Source organism: Manis javanica, chromosome 17 (assembly GCF_040802235.1).
Source record: "Manis javanica isolate MJ-LG chromosome 17, MJ_LKY, whole genome shotgun sequence".
In the NCBI taxonomy this organism is placed as follows: Eukaryota; Metazoa; Chordata; class Mammalia; order Pholidota; family Manidae; genus Manis; species Manis javanica.
Genome location: NC_133172.1, coordinates 50,678,057 through 50,697,201, shown reverse-complemented (window position 1 = coordinate 50,697,201; position 19,145 = coordinate 50,678,057). Strand labels below are relative to the sequence as shown.

Sequence of the window (19,145 nt, the reverse complement as noted above, 5' to 3'; positions counted from 1 at the left end):
ATTGCAAGAAATACCCCCTAAATGATGGAACTGCAAGTGGAGGAGTCCAGGAGTGGCCCATGAGGGTTCTGAGCCCTGGGATGGGAAGTAGGTCTTCATTACACAGTGGGTGAAATTGTCACTTTTTGTACCTAGTGATGCACAGCGAGTACCTATCAGAGCTTAATTTAGTAGAAAAAATCCAGGATGTTACAGTGGCTTGGCTGCTTCCTGCAGCATTCAATAAAATATTGTAAGAGACACACTGAAGGTGGCCTGTTTTCCAGCACAAAGTGAAGGGACATGGCTTTGCTCTGAGAAGTCCTTTCTGCCTCTGGCCTATAATTCAAGATGGCTCAAAGTCCTCACCTGGGGCCTGCAGGGCCGGCAAAGACACGGTTTCTATCTTAGACCAAGGTTAACACACACAGACGCAGGGAGGCCAGAGGGTGCCCAGAAGATAAGACTGGGACCTGCAAAAATCTTGACTCACCCCATCCCAGACTTTTCCAGCACATCTTGGTAAATATCCTCTAAGAAAGGAGAGACTCCCAGGCTTTGTGATGTATCTGGGAACAGTCTAAAGGCTAGAAGAAATTATAAGAATCTCTCTCTCTGAGGCTATTGTTTTTATTTTCTTCAAAGCAGAGGCTAAAATGGAGAGGGAGGCCATTCAACTAAGCTTTCAAACTCTGGGTGTGACCCATTAGTGGGGTGTAAAATCATTTTGGTGGATTGTGACCAGCTTTACTTTCCTTCCTTCCCCTCCCCTCCCCTCCCCTTCCCTCTCTCTCTCTCTCTCTCTCTCTCTCTCTCTCTCTCTTTCTTTCTCTCTCTCTCTTTCTTTCTTTCTTCTTTAAGTGGAATAGAATATAAAATACCAGCCTGCACCTCATGCAGTGAGGATAAATACTGTTGCACAGAACTTGTCATTCAGTAATACATAAATACATATTAACACACACACATGCATAATTATATACTGGGTGGTGAATAAAATTCATTTCTTATCATGAATCATGGCCAAAATGTTTGAAAGCTAGTAGTCTGGGCAGATAAAGCATGGAGGTTTTTGGCTAGAAAATAGAAATGTCCAGGTTTGAAATGCATGACCACACAAAACGCCTGGCTATTGGTTGTTACTCCGTGGGGCTGACAAAAAGCAGAAGACGAAAAGCCTACCAACTTCTTGCGGGATGTGTTTTGCCACAGAAACTCCGTGAAAGGGTGATCATGGTCTGTGAGTGCTCAGATCTTAGGGCAGATGTCAGGACAGCCCCTGGCTCCTGAACTTGCTCCAAACAGCCGGGAACTGCCTGCCGAGGCAGCCTGGGCCTCAGGAGGCGCATCCTCCCAGGGCCTCTTTCAAACGGCTCATGGAGGACCAGCGGGCAAAGGTCATCCTCCTTGGTCGATACTGGATACCAACGATTCTTTCTACTGCTAGAAGTCTTAATTATTTCTGTTCCACAGGATATGATATGTTCTTCTCCCAATTTTCCCAGAGTTTTATTGTACACATCCTGTTCTTTATCCACTGTATTGGGTGTAATGGGGGTAGAAAACCTGTCATTTAGCCACAGGTTACTAAACCACATGGGGTTACCTCTGGATTTCAAGGAGAGGGATTTCACACAATGTAGTTATATGAGCCTTTGAGAGCTTCCCATTTGAGTTGCATGAACTTCTGTGGACACTTGGGAAGCTGCTTCGGTGGAAGATGGGCATGAGTGGACGTTGACTGGCCAAAGGGCTGGACTGTAGTCATATTTATGGGCTGCTACCCAACACCCATGTTCTACTTTCTTATCTTAACAGCATCCAGATTTCCTTTCAGCTAACTACACCCCTGTGCAGCCTAGATGTGAGCTATTCCAGCTGTGAGTTCTGAACGATTTGAGCCAGTCAGTACCCAAGAGTGGGCACTGTTTCCTGGAATGGTCCCATCAGTACATCCCAAAGAATCTTACTTGGAATGATGGTACCACTGAGCATGAGTGAGGAAACATGGGGCTCTGAACTCAGCTGACAGTCATCCTATGATTGCAAGACGAGCAGGCCTTAGGATGAGGTCAACATTGCAGATGACGGAGCAGCGAGGGAGAAGGCCTCTGGGACCGTTATGATGCTCTCGAGCACTTGAACCAACCCGCCACATGGCCTGCTTTACCTCTGAACTGTCCCCTGTGAGCCAGTGAGCCCCTTTATTGAAAACTATTTGAGTTGATTTCTGTTAGTCATAGAAAATACATACTTCTTCCATTTTATACTTTGTTTGCCAAGCCGAGTCATCTCACATGTGGGCTCTGTCCTAGCCTACCAGGAGGGTGGATGCCCTCACCTTAGTGTTTAGTGGCCCCAGCCAAGGCCTACACCTGAGACACCTCTCTCTGCTCAATTTTCCCCATGGTAAGTATGTGCTTACGAAATATACTACTCTCAATCCTTCGGGAGTGCGCAAGGCTCATCCTGACTGTCTCTTGCCCAGCCCTCCACCTGTGGCTCACTGCCCATCACTAGGCTTGTCCATCATGTCACAGTAATATTTAACTGCAGAGTTCCAAATCCCATACTATTTTATGTGCCTTTGCTTGCAGTGTTTTTCCCTTTTTCCTGCCAAGAATGCTCTCTCTTCTCTACTTTCTCTGCTTCCCATCTATTTATCCTTTCAGACCTGTGTTCTCCAATATGGTAGCCACTAGTCACACACAGTTATGGAGCTCTTAAAATGTGGCTAGTGGAAGTGCATTTTTTATTTTTTAAGTATTGAGAAGTTGGTGCTCAAATTGAGATGTGCTGTGCATATAAAATACACACAGGATTCAAAGACTTAGTACAATAAGAAGAATGTGAACCATCTCATTAATAATTTGTGTACTGATTGGGTAGTGAAATGGCAGTATCTTGGATATACTGGGCTGATTGAAATATGCTATTAGGATCATTTTCTCCTGTTTTTTTTTTATATGGCGACTGGAACAATTACAATTACATATATAGCTTGCAGTGTATTTCCACTGGACAGTGCTGGATTGGACCATATCAGATACCATCTGGAGGAAGCCTTGCCAGTCACCCAGGCTAGGTTCAGTCACCTCTTGTCTTCTCATGACACCCTCTGGCATAGCACTTACCTCATTAACTGATATGCTCTCTTTCTGTATCTGTCTCCCTCCTGCCTGCCTGAAGACCACAAGTTTGTCAAGGGCAGGGACCATGTTTTATATTTCCAGGGCCTGCATAGTGCCTGGCACAGGGTTGGTACTCAATGAACACTTGTGAAATAAATTAATGAATGGCTAACTGCACCAGGTTCATAATCTCACAGATATTTTTAAGTGTAATTTCATACAAAAGTACTTTTTAGGTTAATATTCTGTATTAGGGTTTCCCAGAGGCCAAGTCTTCCGGCCTAAGTCTCTTGGCCACTGTGTGCAGTGCCCAACCTGGGGGGCTGTACTGGGCAGCCCTATAGGCAAACCTTCCAGCTCTTCCTAGAACGCTGCTCTTGGGAGGGCACCAGACGGGTGTAGAGAAGGAGTAAGCAGACCAGGATGAGCTCTAGGAGGACTGGAGGAAAGGAAAGAGGAAGTGTGGAGAGCAGGAAACAAGACTTCTCCCTCTGCTTTTTGTGGCAATGTGAGCTGAGCATTGCTGCAAAGCAAACTGTGGCGTGAAGACTGGGGAGGAGAAGCTGGGCTGGCTGTGGTATGCCACTGGGCGGAGTTAAAATTTATAACAAGGGAGAGGCAACTGAAGAAAAGAAAGATCCTTTTAAAAATTCTGCTGAAGCCTAATTAAAAAAAATTCCACTCCCTCATGCTAAGTTTTAAGAGACTTCCCTTTCAGCATTATTTTCAGTCTGGTGGTAACGGGCAGGAAGAGTGTCAGATGTTCACCGAGCTATAAAGCGGCTACTCTCCACCCCCTAAAACACAGGACCTACCCATTTTGTTTTTCTGACTTTGGTTATGAGGATACAGGATATGAAGTTGTCAAGGCATAGATCTTTCCAGAAAGGAGTGTCCTGTGTGGCAGACTGAAAAAAAAATTGCCGAAGTATTTCACAGCTCTTCCCACCAAAGAGGTGAAGTGCATTTTTCCAGCTCTTGAATCTGGGTTATGTTCATGGGACGTTAGACAACCTGATGCAAGCAGAGGCTTGAAAAGTGCTTGAACACTGGGGCTTGCTTTCTTTTGCTCTTTCTGGAACCCAGCCCCTGTGTGAAGAAGTCTAGGCAAGCTAGCTAGATACTGGAGACATGGGGCCTGGTCACCCTCTGTAGCTCCTGACTAGCTGCCAGACATGAGTGAGACACCATCAGGGACGACCAGCCCTCAGAAAATCCTCCAGTGGAGAGCAGCCATTTGAGCGAATCTTGGTGAATCCAGTAGAAGAGCTGCCCAGCTGAGCCCAGTTCAAGTGGCCGACCCCCAGTATGGCAAGGCTAGTGAGTGACTGTGATTTGAAGCCTCTAACTTTTGGGGGTGTTTTTTCTGTGGCAAAAGAAAATATATTTTGACTAAGAGGTGTGGCAATCCATAGAGAAAGAGCCACCTTACCCCATACGGTAACTGACTGATTCAGAGCGTGATTCAGAGTGACTCAGAGCATGGGCTCTGGAGCCAGGCAGATGTGTTTCCATCACTTGCTTGGTGTGATCTCGGGCATCCCTTGTAACAATGACCGTGTCTACATTGTACGGTTGTAGTGAGATCGGTGTCAGTCAGAGCGGCATATGGGAATTAGGATAATTTGGGGGACATTCATGTAGGGACAAATGTCTTTACAATGGTGTGGTCAGGGTTCAGGGATCCCCAAGGGAGAGTGCAGTGCCCTGAGGCCATGCTACCACTCTGGGTGTGAAGGGCAAGGAAGGGGGCATGGTGACTGGGAGCTGGGGACAGAGGGCCACCTGGCAGGAGTCATGACCTTAGGTTGAGGGATGAAGTTTTTCTGCGGTGACACAGTTGGGAAGGAGCTCCCAGCTCCAGCCTTCACTTCTTCCTCCAGCTCATTTCATGGTCCTTTTGGCCAAATCCAGCCAGAAGCCATTGGACATACAGATCAACCTGCCTCCTGTGGCAGAAGCAGGGTAAGGAAGGAGGGAGAGTGGATGTGGGGCAAATGGAAGATATCTGGTCCAAGAATTTAAAAGCAATAGTGCACATAAAAGCACTAAGTATGTACTTAACAGCCAGTATTCACTGTAAAATTATTAGTATAAACCAAGGGCTGCGGGTGTCAGGAAAGGAAATGAGTATTTTTTGCTAGAGTAATGTGGAGAAGGTATGTCTGTGTTGTTGTTTGGAGAAGTGGGGAAAATAATAACAATAGTGATAAAAAGGAAATGTTTACTTGGAACTTAAAATGTGCACGTAACTTTCTGAAGGCCTTATGTACACTAATTTATTTAATCCTCATAACCATCTTATGGGGGTAGGAAGTATTTATCAGCCCTATTTTACAGACGAGAAATTGAGGGGAGGTAAGTGAGATAACTCAACTGAGGTCACACAACTTTATAAGTGGTGGAGCCAGGATTTGAACCAGTTTCAAAGGTGGTGGGGGGCTTGACATTCACTCTTTAGGCACAGACCTAGAAAACTCTTGCAGAAGAACTAGGGAGCCCTCCAGACGGAGCAGAGTGTGGGGTTTCTGCTGGAGGGCAGCAGAGACAGTCCGGAGAGAGAGGTAAGGATCAGATCTCTGAAGGCCAGGGTGATAGGCTGAGGAATTTGGTTTCCATTCTAGGAGCCACTGAGTATTTCCAAGAAGAGAGAGGCAATCGCAGCAGAGTGCCAGGAAGATTGATCTGTGTGCAAGGGAAAACTAACAAAGCAGGGAGCAACGGGAAACCAGACAACCAGGTAGAAGATACTGCAATGGTCCAAGCACCAGCAGATGAGGGCTTGACTAGGATGATAGCAACCAGGATGGAGGGCGGGGACATCAGAATCACACTGCAAGGGAAGGCTCAACAGGACCTGAGGTCTGATGAGCTGGGTGTGTCAGGGGAGGCTAGAGAAAGAGAAACAAGGCAGGAGGTTTGGGACCCAGATGACAGAGCATTGATGGTATTGGATGTCCCGTTCAGCTGCACTTAATGTACATATTGGGAAAAAAGTGTATATCATCTAGTCTTGAGTGTTTTCTGGTTATCACACAAATGCCATGAAGTTGTACCAACCCTCAAATCAATTGCAAAATAACAACTGGTTTTGTAATATCAGCTCCTGACAAAGCCTGGAGAGGATGGGGGTGGATTCAAGGACGGTCCCCTGACGTTGTAGGAGGACCAGGGTTGCAGGGTGTTGTGAGATTAGTTCCGGGGGAACTGGAAGGATGCTCGGCTGCCCAGGGACAGTGCTGCCTCCCCGGCAGTGCTTGCCTGCAGTCCCGGGTGCATCTCGTTAAAAGGAAAGAGGGACAGCCGGGTGACACATTTTCTGAAGTGGCATTTTCAATGTCCCAAGTCTTGCTATCTTGCTTATAAGTGGCACTTACAACATACAAGGGAAGGGGAAAAAAGGGGAGAGGAAGAAAGGCCTCCTAGGATCTTGAGCACGTGAGGAGTTGATCTTGACTCTATGATTTCAGCCTGTCTAACAGAGACGGGGTGCAGAGCCTCCTTGAAATCCACCTGAAACGAATTAGCCTGAAGTAAAAGTAGGTGTTTATCTCAAGTCATTGCCTCAAATAGCTGACTACCTGTTGGAAGAAGGGTCTGATCGATGCAAACCGGAGCAGCCGTGCGTGGGCTGTTACACAGCGGTTAATATTGATTAGAGCTAACGGCTGCCGATAGGAATGTGGAGTGAACTGACAGGCACAGAAGAGGGAAGCAGGAAACAGACTTCGCTGGTGGCAGCTGTACAGAGGAAAGCCGATAAAAAGTCAATTCCACTTAACTGAATGGCTGCTAACTAAATATTTTTGGGGCCAGAGCTTTCCCAGGTAGCAGCTGAAGCATCTCTGTTCCGGAACTGAGACATCAAGTGAGAGCTGGGCATCGAGAGGCAAGTCTGCAGGGCCCTGGTGATGGATGGAGAGAGAGTAAAGGCCTCCGGATGGAGGGGTGGGGGGCCCTGCTCTTGGCTGAGCGACTGGGTGCACTGGAGGACAGCCACTGACCACGGGTGCCGCTGACCGGCAGCAATGGGACAAGAGTCAGGCTGGAATTTGTGAAATAGCCGCTGATTAGAAAGTTCATTTAAAACCCTTATGCTTTGTGCTGAACTTAAGCAAGGGGTGTTGAAACTAACAGCCGCAGTAAGGGAAAGCTGACAAGGGCTGGCCCTGGCCCTGAGAGGGAGAGAAGAGCACCATAGAGAGTAGTTAAGGGACTGGCTTTGGGCTACACTGTTCACTGAGAAATGGTTTTCCCTGCCCTTCTCTTTCTTGATTTAGGTGTGACTATGTAACTTGTTTGGGCCAATGAAATGGGAGTAGAAGAGACACGAGTCCCTTTTGGGTAGAAGCATTTTTTTGCTAATGTACAACTTTTCTGACTTTTTGCCTGCCACAGTGCTCACAGGGGCTCGTGTTGACCTGGATAAGAGCAACACCGTCTGGAATGTTAAGCTAACATGTGGATGGTTATCCAGAACTGCACGGAATTTTGTGTGAGTGGGCAATAAATTTCTGTTGTGTCATACCACTGGACTTTCGGGCTCGTTTGTCACCAAGCATAAATGAATCTTTCATAAGTGAGTCTTGTTGAAATTTTAAGTCCAAAGCCTGCTCTCTTTTCTATTAAGCTCTAGTGCCTCCCACCTACATGTGGAGTTAACATGAAATCATGCAGTAAAGATTTTCTTGGAGTACCATGCCTTGCACAGAACAGCAGCTCAGTAATTTGTTACACTAACTATGACTCATTCACAAGAATTTACTGAACAGCTATTATGCACCAGGGAGTGTGCTCTGCTCCAAGAATTCCGAAAGGAATTCCTCCTGGCACTTTGAAAACAAACACATAAGGAAATCACAGATTGTCCATGCAGCTTTTCAGGATATCCCTGGGCTGCCTACAGGGCCCAGTCCTTAGGAAGCTCTGGACAGAGGAGATGCCAGGCCAACCAGTGGGCAGGATGGGTGGAGCTGCAGCAGCTCTGTCGTGGTGCTGGGCTTTCTCGGTGGGCCTGTGTCCTCCTGAAAAGTGCCTTCAACCTCATGTCCAGCCAGTGGGGCATCTGGGCAGCCGTGCAGGTGTGAGAGGAGCCCCTGGAGGCTGGAGCAGCCCAGAGCAGTTGAGAACGTGCTGTGTGCTGAGCACGGGTCATTCAGGTTCCCATTCATTCTTTGTAACAGCCTGCAGGATGCTGACATGAGTTGTCCCATGTTCAAAGCTGGTGCTGGTGCCCAGCACAGAGCTTTCAGCCTCTACCCCACGCTGCCCTTTCCTCCTGCCCTTGGGTGTGAGGGAGAGGATGGTGACTGACCTCTCCTTGACCGTGGCTAGAATTCACCTGGGCTGACCTGTAGGTTCCACCCAGCCCCTGGGGCAGAGGGAGAGCTCATCCCTCATAGGGGATCTTACCTGTGTTCGGGGTATCATGCCAGGTATCTCCTTATGCCTTCCCCACAGCCTTCCAAAGCGGGTATGACTGTTCCCATTTGGCTGATGAGGAAACTGGGCATCAGAGAGGTGGTAAAATGGTGTCTGGGGTTGGTCCTGGTTTTCTCTGTGCCCTTATGAAACCGTTTCATAATTTGCTGAGTAGCGGTTCCTCTAAGTCCCTTAACTAGGGGGTCATCCTTGTCTCTGCTTGTTGACTTCTAGCTACTTGACAAATGCATTCCGTTTATTGATGTATCAATGTATTGATGAGTGTGTGTGTGTGTGTGTGTGTGTACATTTCCACGCAGTCTCCTCTCAACCAATATTTAGGGTATATGCTGAGGGAAGTGCACCCATGCCATTTTGGGTTTTGTACTGGACACTTAGCAACTTTAATAAACTTCATCCCTTTAGGTAGGAGACTGAATGTTTTAAGTATGGTTTTAATTACCATCCTCCTCCTGTTGATGGCAAAACCAGGAAAAGGGGGGGAAAATCTAACCTATGACCATTGCCTGCGATTCTGTGAGAACGGAGGCCAGGGTTCCAGGCCACAGAGGCTAGTGCCCTCTCTAAATAGTTTCTTCGGGCATGGGCACGTAACGCTTAAATCATTCCGAATTTCACTGGGTTCTGTGCTTCCAGCACAGGCTGTAAACATTTATCTTTCGGCTTCCCCAGAAATGGGTCTTATGGAAGGGATTAGCTGTTTGCGCATTTAAAGTTCCAAAGGTGAACTCCTCTAACCTAACCCACATAATTAAAGTGGAAAATTTCTGGTGGAGAAAAAAAAACATCAGGGAAAATGCCATGTTTGGGAAGAGAGCTGTACTCTTAAGGTCTCAAGAGATGGCTCTGCGTTCCCGGGCACTTAATTATACCCCGTCTTGCTGGGCTCTGCGACCCTTCCATCTCCTCCGGCTCTTCTCTGGGCAGAGGCGCTAAGCACCTCCAGGCTGCGACATGGAGTGCGGCAAGTGGTTGGTTTTATGGGATGATTTTTAAACACTGCATTTGTTAATATTTTAATGTGACATGTATAGGGAAGAAGATAACACAATGCATAACAAAATGAAGCAATAGTTGTGTTGTTCTGATAAATCCTGCTGGTATAAGACACCACCAATTTGTGGAGCCGGGTTTGAAAATTCAAAATACGAAGAAGGGATACACTTGAAAATGAAAACCCTGCTGTCCTCACCTGAGCTCGGTGCTGTTCTGCCAAAACTACCACTGTTAACATTTTCTCCTGATCCTTCCGTCAGTGTACAAAATACACTCATGGTATCATTTTAGCAGCACCTAGAAAGCTCTCTTGCCTACTTACTATCTGTCCTCCTTGCTGTAATGGCTGTCACTGTCATAGATTGATCCCTTTCCATGCCAATACCATATGCTTAAGCTATTTATTTTATTCAAGGATAGTCATATTTAAAAATGCAAACGGCAAGAAGCAATGTTAAGCATCTGTTACTCCTCCCCTGCTCCCCAGACTCGTGCTGACGAGGAGCGGTGGCTCTGCAGTGGTTAGTAAAGTCCAGTTTCTATCCCTGATGGCTCTGTTTAAACTCTCTGTGTCTCAGTTTCTTCCGCTGTAAGGTGGGGTAATAATAATATCTGCTTCCAGGCTGTCTTGAGAAGTCAAAGGATAAATACATGAAAAGTACTGAGAACAGTGCAACACATGGGGCTATGTAGTAGGCCTTGGAAAGTGCTAACCTATTGCATATAATTAATAAGTAAATGTAAATGACTCTTGAAACAGCTATTCTTTCTGAGTGCCTAACACACGCCAGACATGATCCAGAGTACTTTATGTGGATGACTCACACAATCTTCCAAAAGCTGTAAGAAGTAGGTACTACTCATAATTCAATCTATAGAGGAGGAAACTCAAAAGCATAATGTACGTGCCCAAGTTTACCCAGCGAGGTCTCAACGGCAAAGTGGGCTTTGAGGACACATCTGCCTTCCCACTGGGCCAGCTGAGACCAGGGTGGTTTCAAGGGGGGAGCACAGCTAGAGACTTCTGGACCTGAAGAAGCTAGTGCAGGTGTAGGCTGGTGCACAGGAGGACAAGGGCCAGGGGAAGGGGAAGGCTGGGGGAGGGATGGAGACAGGCATCCCAGGAGCTTGGCCTATAATGTGATTTTGCCTGGGGCCAGCTCAAGATCTGATTTCCTTTGTGGTGACCTGTGCTGCCTGGAAGTTGCCTGAAGTTCTACCGTGAGTTCCAAGGCCTTGGCAAACTGACATCGCTTCCTCTGCAGGTTTTCTCTTCCATCGAATGGGGATCATGAATCCTGGCTCACCTCCCTTCTTCTTTCGGCTAGTGTGAGGCTCCCATGAGGCTGGAGACTTTCAAGTGTTTGGTTGTCTGGAAAGCACTGCACAGAGATGCTAGATGCGGTTATAGACTTGACGCCTACTTGGGAGTTAAAAAGGGACATAGATTTGGTCCTATAATGCTTAGATTTAGAGAGGACCCCAAAAATGTGCCTCCATGGGGGATTGTTTATCGTGCCAGGGATGCTGATGTTGGCTGTGATCAATTCAAGAAGAGGTGGGGAGACCGGGAGCCTTGTGGCTGAGCACCATTATTGTGACCTAGGAACAATGATAGCAGGTTTGATGTACACGCCAGAATCAGCCCTCTCTTCTCTGTACTTCCACTCTTAGCAAGTTGGGGCAACGTGGGGACTGGTGACATCCCCTCTAATGTGCTAGATTTGTCTTGCTTAACAGCCTGGTCAGCTGCAGGTCTACATATCACATTCGAGATGCAAAGCAATCGACAGCATCCTGGCCATTTCTTATAGAACCAGTTTCTTGTGTCTAGGTTGTATTTCAGGCCAAGTTTTAGTGAAGTGGATCAATGCTTAAAGCACATAATGTAACATGATTCTTCAAGAGTGTGATTAATTGTGTCACAGTCACAGCCTCAGTTCAGGTTCAACCTTTTAAAAGTTTTATTATTGAATAAAGTGATCAATCAGGAAGAGAGGAAAGACAAATGCTCGATGTTGGCTGTATCTCTTCCTCTTGTTTGTCAGCATGGGCTCCTCTCCCACTCAGTCCACCTTGACTGTGCCGGAAAAGTGGGGTTACTGCAGATTCATGGCGGAGCAAGATTTGGACCAATCAGGTGCTTTGAGCGGAGAGTAGACCATTCCAGTGTTGACCAATCTTGGTTTTACATAAGAAGAACTTGGGGGGCTTTAAGATGCTCAGAGTTCTGCAGCCCATCCACAGAGCTTCTGAGGCCACTGGTCTAGGGTGTGGTCTGGGCACCTCCTGGGAGTCTAACGTGCGGCCTAGGATGAGAGTTACTGGTCTGGTCCGAATAGCTCTTGGTAAAACCATCAGGTGTAGAACATTTATTTTGGGGGTCCTTGTTCCCCAACTTTTGCTTTCTCTGTTTCACTGTCTACTGGACCCTCTTCTATATCCCACCCTGCTGGCACCTGCTCTCAAAGTTTTCCTCAACAAGGTATTAGGTGATGAAGACTTAAGGGGTTAGTCCTTCTAGAAATGCTTGCATTTTAATATGGGATTCTTGAAGTCAAAATGACCTGGAGTGATCTACCTGTAACAGAGGTGTCAGCCCTTACTGAGAAGGTATCCGCGAGGCATTTGAGCCAATGGCCTTCCAGTCATCATCACTGTAGTAAGAGTCAGTACTTATTGTTCTAAGTATACTTTCTCTCTCTTTCCTGTCTGCCTCTCACCCAGTCTCTGAATATATTTTATTCCTTGAATTCTCTCAACAGCCTTAGGAGGTAGGTACGTTTATGTGAGGAAATGGAGACACAAAGGGGTCAGTAACGTATCCAAGGTCTTACAGCCAGGAAACGTGAACACCAGGATTTGAACCAGGAAGTCTGACTCCAGATACCATGTTTTAACCACTCACCCATCAAATGACCTCAACGGTCCCAGCAAGGTCAGAATGGAACCTGAGGGCTAGCTTTGATTCTCCAAAAGCAGCTGTTGGGGGGCTTCCCCATGCTTTTTCCCTTTCAAAGCCCCCAAGGCAGTGCCCTCTGTGGGATATTGTTTTATTGTTCCTAAATATTGTCCTTCCCTGTCAGAGGGTAATAATTGTCCTACCACTTCAGCGTCAGGCTTGGCCATGTGATTTGCTTTGGCCACCGAAAAAATATGAGAGGAAGGGATGTGTATTCCTCTGAGCCAAAGTTTTAAAAGCCATCATGCAGTTTCTCTTCTCCTTTCTAGCACAGAATTGTTTTCAAGCCAGGGAGGAGCTGCTCCTTCAGCCCCAGGCTCAGAATAAAGATAAAATGGGGAAGAGATACAGCCTATCTATGTGCGAAAATACATCTTGACTGTAAGCTAGTAATACTGCAGCGTCACACAGTAAAAACTGACCCTGAATATAGATATTTTAAAGGTGAAATGCCAGGAATTCTGTAAGGATAATATCCTTAAATAACCAACAAACTATATTATAATTTATCCAAGAAATCTCACAGATAGGTTCAGATCAGCTTTCTACCTTCTACAAATATTTTCTATGTATCAATCTATCTCCATTGACAAAAGCTAAGTGATCATAAGCATTTGCCTAATGCAGTATATCCAAGGATCATTTACTAGCCCAATACTTACAGAGAAAATTAGAAAGAAAGGATGTAGCAGATTAAAGGTTATTTTAGGTTTGAAGGCATTGAATAGCATGGGAGAAGAAAAAGTATATATTTTCCTTTCTTGATGGGAATTAGTAACAAGACTTGATAAGACTCTCCCTTATCTGAGACAGAGAATGAAATAACTCTTTAATATAAATGATCTCTTCCATGCCTCAAAACCTGTTGCTATTTTCGGTCTCCATCTTCTCCATCTGCTTACTTCTGTCTCATACAATTTACAGACTTATGGCCCATGAGTTGAATGTGGTATGTAGGAGTATTTTATTTGGTTCAAAATGTATGGGTGTTTGAATAAAATTTATTGCCAATATTCAAAATTTGAGGCATTTCTAGTAAAAAAAAATCTCTATTTCCATCTGGATATGAACCCAAATTTTAAAAAACCCACTAATTTGAGAAGGTATATGTACCCCTATGTTTATTGAAACATTATTTACAGTAGCCAAGATATGGAAGCAACCCAAGTGCCTATCAACAGATGAATGGATAAAGAAGATGCTCTGTGTGTATATATACACACACAACAGAACATTACGCAGCTGTAAAAAAGAATAAAATCTCGCCATTCATGACAATATGGATGGACCTACAGGATATTATGCCAAGTGAAATAAGTGAGACAGAAAGAAAATTCACGTACATGTGAAATCTAAAAAAAACATAAAACAAATGAACAAACCAACCAACCAACCAGAAATGGACTCAAAAATACAGAAAACAAACTGCTAGTTGCCATAGGGAAGGGTGTGTAAGGGAATAAGCAAAATAGGTGAAGGGGATAAACTTCCAATTTTAAAGTAAGTCATGGGGATGAACAGTACAGCATAGGGAATATAGTCAATAATATTGTAATAACTTTGTATGGTGACAGATGGTAACTACACTTACTGTGCTGAACATTTCGTAATGTATATAGTTGTCAGATCACTTTGTTGTACACCTGAGACTAACATAATATTGTATGTCAACTATAATTTTTTTTAAAATCTCTATTTCCAGCTTCTCTTGAAAAAATTAGAAGGTCTGGTTACAATGGGCCTGGGAACCATCAGCTGGATTTGAACAGCAGATGACCTTTAGGCTGGGTATGTATTCCACAGTCCTCACCTCTCCTTATTGCCTTATACTAGGCCTACTTCACTTACTCATATTTTTTTCCTCAGTCATTGTAGCCATTTGAGTGTGCCATCCAGGTGATCAACCTCTTCCCTTTACTTCTTCTCCTTTCCTCTCCTCTTCTTTCTTTTTTTCTCTTCTCATTCTTGTTTCTTTCACAATAAGGAAGGAGATTTCTGGAAGCCTGTTATTTGCCACTCTGAGGATACCAGTCTCCGACTTGTTCTCAGAACTTTGAGTGGCCCAAATTTGACAGTCCAGCTCTTTGCCTCCCAAAGAGAGTTATTCTGAACTACCCAAGACCATTTGGTGGGTGGAGGCAATAGATGCTTCCCTCTGAAAGTTGTGACTATGCTTGTTCAATGGATCCTATAATGTTCACCGATTTGCATACTTGTGTAGCTAGAAGGTCTTGGAGCAGCATAAACCTCCTGTCCACTAGATAATTCTGCTGCTTAACAAACCATAACATATCTGATTACATGGAAAATGCTAGCAGTAAATGGTTTGAAAAAGATTTTACTGTTTTCTGTTATGGAAACTAACATGTAGGAATATTATGGAACTGTTTTGAAATTTCTTTAGCCTTCCAAATGTAAAATCACTAGATTTTGATATTTCAGCATTTTTATGTTTAATATAGCGAAGTTAATGAGAGCTGAATCTGCCTTATTGACACCTACACTGGAGAAAGCCATCCAAAGCCAACTGGATGAAGTAGTGGGCGGGCATTTCCAAGCCTCTAGCATGTCATTTTCTTTTTCTGTACCAAATTCATTGCTAGCCTGACCTCTCATTGACTAAAACTTCACACCAAGGGTCAAGGATTATAAACCTGGGAGGAGGACTACATGGATTGCAATATGGAGTGTGGGTGTCAAAACATACATTAGGGTTCCCAGACTCAGTAATACAGTTATTCTGAGAGTTCTCATGGCAGCCTTCAGCTAGCTGCAACCATCTCCTGCTTGCCTTCTAAGGAGATTAAGGCCAGACGTTTTATTTTGTTTCCATTTTAGTTTATTTTGAAGGCTTTATGATGTCTCAGTTGAGTGGTTTGTGGGACTTTCAAATAAACATGCTGCTTTTAAAAATGGCAAGTTGTTTTTATTGATTTCTTTTAGATAACTAGTGACCTCTGGATATATTAGGCAACTTTAAATTATAATTAAATTAAAAACTGTGGTCCTGAAACAATAATAAATGTTGAATTTTACAAACACCAAATTAGGATGTCCACAAAATCTGAAGGGAACCAGAGTTAAGCATGAAATTTAAAAAGATATCTTGTGGCAATGTGACGAAAGGAAACACCTCTCTGACAGCAGCCTTACTATTATTTTCTTTGTTTTGCTTTCCTACAAGGCTACTCAAATTTTTTTCCTTTTATGTTTGCTGGACTTGGGGTGTGTACAAGGGGTAGCCAGTTCTCTAGTTGACCTTGTTATGATTTTACAGGCAAAAGAAAATAATGAAACCTGCTGGTCATCTGAGAAAAATCCCTGTATTTGAATGATTTCTTGGAAACTTCTGAAGTCCACGGATACAAGCAGTAGAAGCAGACACTGCACTTCACCGTATACCAAATCCTCAGAGTGCTTTTGAGTCCCTCTCAGCATTTACACATCTGTATTCTTCTCTCTGTCATCTTCCTCTCCTGAACCTTCTTAAATGAAATGACTACATCTAATGGGAGATTTCCTCGGGAAAGCTTATGAGAATTTGTCCAAAGGCAAATTAAAACATGGCAGTGTAATCACCCACCTCAACTCCCTGCTTGGCTGGCCTCAGTGTCGACTGTTACCCAAAGGATTTAACCAACCTTTGGGCCCCGTAGGGAGAAAGGCAACCGGGAAGAAAGCCCAGGAAAGGGAAGATGGAATTCGCGGCTGAGGGTCAGAGTGGTCAGGGGATGTGGAGTGCTGTGTGATGTGGGACAGACCCAGGGGCGACAGCAAGGAGCACAGGAGGTAAGGAAGTAAACCAACACGCCAAGGACCCCAGCAAACACTCCCAAGCATGTGGTTCTAGAACCACCTGGAATGATGCTTCATCTTGGGGGTATGAACATTCACCTTCGGTTGCCCTTATTTCGCTATAGCCCCCATTTTTGCAGGACAGCTTCCCCAACAATTACACCTTGTGGTAAGTTCTCCTAAGGAGACAATTGGATAGATTCACCAAGCACAAGGGTGTTCATATGACTATCGTTTACAATGCTGCTGCCCATCCCCAGGGGGTTGGTGGAATGAGTGATGGCACATCCAACGCCGGAAGGCAGCGCAGTCATTGAAAAGGACCATGTGAACCTATGATTCACTGACACGCTGTATTGTTTTGGACGGCCTATATAATACAATACCACTGACACAAGACACATACGTATCCACGCAGGAGACACATGTGGTAGGATGTAGCGCAGGTTAACAGCGTTTGCTGCTCGGTGGTGGACTTCCAGTACTCAAAATTTTCTTAATGCTTTGACAAACAGCTTGTGTTTTTAAAAAGAGATTATATATTATCTCTATAATCAGAGAAAAAAAAAAGGCTTAAAGCTAGGTCCGCATTTTGAAAGAAAAAAGGAGAGCAGTCTTGGTTAACAGTATATGAATATTTGTGCTGCTTCACTGGGGTCTCCAAGCCCAGAAAATTCCCAAGGAACTGAATCCTGAGAAAGAAGTTTTGTCTGGGTCCTGATGGGAAGCGGGGTGGTTGCCTTGGGGATGCTTCAAGGCTCCATTCCCAGGCTGCTACAACCTAATTTGATAATTGTTTCCACTGGAACTTTATGCTCCCATATAACCTCAAAATGCTTTCCCAGATCAATGCCTTCGGTTCACCCTTCTATCATTTCCATAAGGCGGAGGTGAGCAGGGAACATGAGGTTTCCCAGTCTGGGGACCTGAGGGATGCTTGTTTCGTTGGGACACATCGGTAAGTGTGCGCTGCCTAGACAGGTGTGCTGGTCCTCATCTCTCCATTCAGGGCTTCTTCTCCCAGCTCCAAGTGCTTCACTTTTAGAAATGAAAGGGAAAAGGCTTGAAAAGACCTATTTAATAACTCAGGCAATGGAACTGAAACCTTCTGCATCTTTGTGTGTTGGGATATTTCAGGAGTTGGATTATAACCTGGCTAAGATCATACTGCCAATTATGAGAAATGTTTTTGGACCTCGACGGCCATCAGTGGGCACGATTCATGCTGATGCTGCCAAGGAGGCTCCCTCCTGGCAGCTGGCGACTGGGATAATGGTCGCAGTCCTACTAGGGACTGCTGCAAACAAAGGTAAGGGCGGTAATTTGACAGGGTCTCAACCTTTTAGACATAAAATGCATGGGGAGAGTGATGTCAGCCTTACCTGCCCTGAGGCAGCATTTGGAGGATCCTGTGATGTAACAGATTTGACCTCTCTATGACCTTCTCATGAAAAGAGCTGGTTGTCCCCACCCCATGCCTTATCTGGAAGTATACTATCACCTATGCTGTCAGTGTCAAGGTTTCTGCCTCCCCAGCAAGGCTGTGAAGAATGAAGTCAAGAATGACTGATGCAATACAGCGCCATCCCAGGACCTAGCAGAGGGCTCAGCATTGAGCACTTTTCAGGAAATGTTCACTGACTGGGTGAGTGGTTCAAAAGCTTGAAGTGCCCTCCCAATGGGAGGCATTGGAAATGATCACTGCGAGACTGGTGGAGCTGTCCCCTTGCTACACAGCACACAACTTATCACCCATTTTTACATGTCCTCCTCCACCCCTTTCTAAGGTTGTTAGAGCCCATGGAGTAACAATAATTAATCACTGCTGGCATTTGAGCCATTATTTTGGGCCAAGCATGGCACTATGCCCTTTACTTGAATTTTATCATCTAATTCTACCCAACCTCCCTTTGAGGTAGGTACCTTTTCAGTTTTCCAGATAATGACGCTGAAGCTCAGTGGGTAGTGTGCCCAGAATGCAGAGAGAAAAGGTCTGGAGCCCATTTCCGCACCCCCATGCTCCTGACAGCTTTTCCTTACTGTGTGTCTGGAGCTGATCTGAACCAAATTCCGGGCTGGTTGAATACTTGCTCATTTTTGCTCTAACCTGGGGTTAGCTGCTTCCAACCGCTCTTTCAACTAGCCTGTGTTCAGCAGGAGAAACTGAGCCAGGCCACAACGAAGGCCCAGACGGAGTGTGTTTCCCCACCCTGCCTTCTGACATCGGAGTGTTGGCTCAAATGTGGTCCTTCTCCTTGCTTCTTCAATGTTCCCATTTTCTTTTCCTTCCCTCTCAGTTTCCTCTTAACCAGCTGAGTGACAGAAACTCGATGCTGACCACTTCATTAGCCGATGACCTTGTCCCTCTGGCCTTCTGCCCTGCTTGCTCTCCTGGGCAGGTTGCTTTACGTCATACGTCCTTGTTAAAGGTTGGGACCTTGGAGCCATCAGCACTGGGCATGTTGTTTTAATATATATCTAGAGAAATCAGGCTTGTCGGATCGCATTAGGCCCTATTTGTGGAGTGCGCGCCAATCCCTGTGGTGGAGACGAACTGTTACCTTTGAAATACAATCATGGCTAGTTACCAGCGAGTACAGAGGGGGGATTACATTCCATCTGCGAGGCCCTTCTAATCTGTCTCTCCCTTCAGTGGCAGGGCTGCCCTTCTCCCTGGGCAGAGAAAAACCCCATAAACAGTAAAGGAGTGAGGCTAAGAGATACCGCATTTTTCTAAAACCAGATGTGTTGATGAGCGCACGAGGGTCAGTGTGGTATGTGATAAGGCAATGGCCGAAGGATTTGTGGCAAATTGGCACACTGCTCCCACTAGGTGTTGG

At 45.3% G+C, this 19,145-nt stretch overlaps 2 long non-coding RNA genes across 3 annotated transcripts in view; one reads left to right on the top strand and one right to left on the bottom strand.

Annotated features, from left to right (window-relative positions):
- The window catches only part of LOC108398792 (uncharacterized), a 129,108-nt gene that overhangs the window by 14,853 nt on the left and 95,110 nt on the right, over positions 1–19,145 (bottom strand). The window lies entirely within an intron of this gene.
- Positions 3,922–18,853, top strand: LOC140847083 (uncharacterized). The gene is made up of 3 exons (XR_012126711.1): positions 3,922–4,066; positions 14,213–14,298; positions 15,788–18,853. It is a non-coding gene; the product is annotated as an uncharacterized lncRNA (long non-coding RNA).